This window comes from Nannospalax galili, unplaced genomic scaffold (assembly GCF_000622305.1).
Source record: "Nannospalax galili isolate Female #2095 unplaced genomic scaffold, S.galili_v1.0 scaffold443, whole genome shotgun sequence".
Lineage (NCBI taxonomy): Eukaryota > Metazoa > Chordata > Mammalia > Rodentia > Spalacidae > Nannospalax > Nannospalax galili.
In genome coordinates this window covers 3,864,006-3,868,988 of record NW_008352479.1, presented here as the reverse complement: position 1 = coordinate 3,868,988, position 4,983 = coordinate 3,864,006, and positions in this window count along the sequence as shown.

The window sequence follows — 4,983 nt, the reverse complement described above, 5'->3', positions numbered from 1 at the left end:
TAAATAAAAAAAGAATTTATAATTAAAAAAAAACTGAAAATGAACCTACCTTTTGACCCAGTTATACCACTCCTTGGCATATACCTAAAGAACTCATCCTATTGCAGAGACACTTCTACATACATGTTTGTTGCTGGTCTTTTCACAATAGCTAAGAGATGGAAGCAACCTAAGTGTCCCTCAATTGATAAGTGGACAATGAAAATGTGGTTCATTTATATGATGGCGTTTTATTCAGCAGTAAAGAAAGATGAAAACATGAAATTTGCAGGTAAATGGATGGAACTAGAAGCTGTTATAAGTGAAGAACCTGAAAGAGAAGAACAGTAGGAAGCAGGCCTTAATAAGGGAGATATGGATAAAAATTGGGTTATTTTAAGGGAGGGGGGAGGGAAGGGTATATAAGGAACCTAGGGGATAAAGGGAAAGAAGGAGCTCAAGAGAGGTAGGTGTGATGGCTAATCCTGGGCCTCAATTTGACTGGATCTGGGATTAACTGAAATAAGAGAGATCTTCTTGATTAGGTCATCTGAAGCTGGAAGACACACCCTAAATGTGAGCGTTACCTTCTGATGGCAGCCCGTATAAAAGGCCATGGCAGAGGAGAACACCTGGCTTCTTGCTGCTTGTCTTCTCTCTCGCTGGCAAGTTCGTCTTGCCACTGTAGACTGAAGACTAGCTGATCTTTTGGAATTCGTAGACCTTCAGCACCAGATTGGGACTACTGAGACATCCAGCCTTGTGGACTGAGCAACTACGGATTCTCAGCCTCTCCAGTGTGATGCAGCTATTATTGGACTACTCAGACTCTATCCTGTGAGCTAAGCTGATAAATCTCTATACATATATATTCATTCTACTGGTTCTGTTTCTTTGGAGAACCCTAACTAATACAGTAGTACCATAGGAGAAGGGTATTATCAAGAGAGAAAGTGGGAAAATGGGGGCACCTTAATTGGGGAAACCATGATGGAAGGGTTAGACAAGCAAGGGATAAATAATGCCTAGCTAGTTTTAAAAACCAGAGGGCATCATATTAGTCCTACTGACAAATTATACATACCAGATCAAGAAATATATGTCTAGGTAAGGTTTATCTGAGAACAATACGTCTTTGCCCAAGATTTATCTATGTAGCACACAGTAATTAAAGTACCAGACTGGTGGAATAAACTTCTTGGATGTTTAACAGACATACTTTGAGGCCTATACTAATTTGGTCAGAGGGACATAAAGGACAGTTTTTGCTCCTTGCCCTCCTAGGTCGACTAGTTCCAGGGTACTATGAGCATCTCTCAAAATGTCCTGTAATTGTGGTGGGTCCTCCTGATCAAGGAGGCCGAGGAGACCCCATGAGATGGACTTGAACCAGTGTCCAGTCTACAAAGAGGAGGGTCAACACAGAGGAAACATTTCTTCCATGCTTCCAAGCGAAGCCAGCCATGGTCGAGCAGGACCTTTGACTTATCTTCACATAGGTGGAACTGATAAAAGAAAGGAGCCAGGGGCTCCTCCCAAGCCCATGTGACCCCTGAGGAAGAGATCCTCAAACGACCTTAATAGTAACAATAAATTGGTTTATCTGGGCCAAATGTATGGCCTTAAACATCCAAAAGGAAAGTATAACCAAAGATTAAAGGGGTCAACATAATTTTTTAAGAGTCCATATGCATAGCTAAAGGCTACTTAACAACAATGCCAGACAGGAGATACCTTCCTTTGAGTTACTGGCCAGGGTGGCCCAAGAGACTCCCAGATACTATCCCAGCATAGAACTGGGAAAATGAACAGCAGACCCCAATCTTATCTAAGGGAATATTGACAACTGATACCTGCTAGGTGAGGAACAGCTGACCCTCCTAAAACAAAGGCCTCTAGATAGGCTGACTAGATTCACCAGATGGACAAGTAGTGGGGAACAGCTTGGGGTGCCGACCACAGTGGACAGTAGCAAGGATAACAGAGTATAAGGGCTCTAGTGGGGGAAGGGAGGCTATAGGAGGGTGCCATCTGGGAAGCGGGTGTATAGTTGAATAAGGTGGTTTGGTATGTTCTGTGTGTTATACACACAAAAAATGAACAAGTTTTTAAAAAATGTATTATATTTGAGGAGGAAGCATAAAAATTTACATCATGTTAATTAGTAGAGGTGATAAACATTACCATTGAAATCTACCCGATGACTTTAAAGACATACACAGGGGCCAAGGGTCCAAGTGCAACCGATTATGACTAATAATAATGAGATGCATACAGATTGGATATGCATGTGCCAATATCTCAGTGTTAGTAGCAAAAACAATGAGTCTTTCTGTAAGGAACAATATATTCTAAAATGACATGGAGATCTTTTTTAAAGGTTAAAAACTCATTCAATTTTATGTCTTACAGGGCTTATACTGAGTTCATTATTGTAGAACTGTATTAATTCAACAGCAAACCTAGAACTGTATTATTCAACAGCTCTTTTGAAAGAGCTGTATCTTTCCTCTGGAAACTGTTGTTGTACAAGGGTGGCCAAAGGGATTCCCAGATAGTAACCCAGCATAGAACTGGGAAAATGAATAGCAGACCCCAATCTTATCCAAAGGAATACTGACAACTGATTACTGCTAGATGAGGAAAAGCTGATCCTCCTAAAACAAAGACCTCTAGATAGACTGACTAGATTCACCAGAAGGGCAAGTAGTGGGGACTGGCTGGGGTGCCAACAACACAGCAGACAGTAGCAGGGATATCAGAATATAAGGGCTCTAGTGGGGGGAAAGAAGCTATGGGAGGGTGCTCCCTGGGAAGTGGGTGTAGTGTTTAAAAAAAATTCTTCAAAGCATAAAAATTTGCTCCTTAATAATTAGTAAATGTGAAAAACATTACCATTAAAATCTACCTGATGACTTTATATCCATGCTCAGATGCCAAGGAGCTGAGAAAGTAACCAACTGTGACTAGTAATAATCAGATATATAGAGATTAGAAACACGTGTGCAAACATCTTAGCGTCAATTGCATTAAAAATGAATTATTCTGTATGAAACTGTGAATTTTAATAATGAAATGGAGATCTTTTTTAAAGTTTAAAACCTCATTTAATTTTATGTCTTATAGGGTTTCTACTGAGTACAATATTGTATAACTGTATTAATTCAACTATAAGCCTAAATATTTACAGCCAATTTTGAAAGAGATGCATCTTACCTCTGGAAATTTTTATTGAATATGTCAATGCTGTTGTAATGAAATGCTTCTTCTAATTGTGTGGTTATTAAATAATTTTTAAAAATCTGCGTGTTTGAGACTGGTTGCTGCTGGATGGGGGAGAGCATTACTTACATACGAACATTGGATGGTCTGACTAGACTCCAGTGGATGCATTTACACTGAAGGACATTTGGGTATAAACACCTGAATGAATAGGACTTAGCATGTATGGCAGAGTGCATAGGGTTCAGTGGGTGGGGGAGGGAGGAGGCATGGATAGGGTCTGGATGTGAGTGGGAAATATTTTATGAAATTTTAAAAGCTCAATTTAAAAAAGGTGCACACCACCATGAAAACAAAATCTGGGTGTGGTGGTATGCAACTGTATTTTCAGCACTGGGGAGGCAGAGTCAGGCAGATCCCTGGACTTGGGACTAGGCAGCTCAGCCGGCTTAGCAAGTTCGAGGCTAATGAAACATCTGTCTTCCAAACACAAGTAGACAGTGCTCTGAGGACTGAAAACCTATGATGACCTCTGACCTACACACACACACACACACACACACACACACACACACACACGCATGCACGCACACACAAAATTTTTGTGGCAAATTTGGAGAGCTTGTTAGAACCCCGAGATCTCAGTGTCCCCTCAGTATTGTTCTACAGGGAGTCTTGACAGTGAGATGTATTCTCTGAAAGAGAATCTGAGGCCGACTCCACACTAGAAATCTACTAGAGGAACTGAAGCAAAATGATCTTTTTTTTTTAACCTGAAGGCTCTAGTATGCTCTGTGGCAGTGGTTCCCAGCCTTTGACTCAGGAACATAACACTCCTAACTTTTATTTTAGACGGGGTCTGTGTAGCCCAGGATGGTCTCAAACTCGATACTTCTACCTCAGCTCCACCATACCTGGCCTTAGCTTTTCTTAAGGCCTGCAAAGAGTGTTTTTAAAATATACATTCTATTTGTGTATATCAAACAAATTGAAACTGTGAAATTATTTAAAATATTTATTTTACTAGTTTATTTACAAATAATGAGAGCATTCTGTGTTAATACAGAGGCATTATTATAAAAGACCTTAAAAACTGGGCATGGTGGTGCACGCCTTTGTCCTGGCACTCAGAGGCAGAGGTAGGCAGATCTCTGTGAGATCAGCCTGATCTACATAGTGAGTTTCAGGACAGCTTTGGCTATAGGAAGACCTCATCTCAAAAGACAAATAAATAAATAAATAAATAAATAAATAACCTCACTTTTTAAAACTAGGAAGGAGAACAATCTCAGGATAATGGTATGGACCAGATCTTCAACAAAATTGTAGAAGAAAATATCCCAAAATTAAAGAAAGACATGCCCATACAAATACAAGAAACATATAGAACACCAAATAGACAGGACCAGAAAAGAAACCCTCCATTATTTTTATTTTATGTGTATGAATGTTATGCCTGCATGTATGTAAGTGCACACATGTAGTGCAATGCCTGCGGAGGAGAGAAGAGGCTGTCAGATCCCCTGGAACTGGAGTTACAAACAGGTAGCTGCCATGTGGATACTGGGACTCGAACCCGGGTCTTCTGCAAGAACAGTGTTCTTAACCACTGAGCCATCTCCCCAGCCCCCAAAGACCTCACTTTTGAAAATATAGCTCTAGTAATAGATGAGCAGTGGTGTTTCACATGTCACAGTGCTCCTGAATGTCTGATTCACAGAGGACGACTGGTTCCCACCTCTGCTCCTATGTCGATCTACTGTATGTTTTTTTAAACTAAAA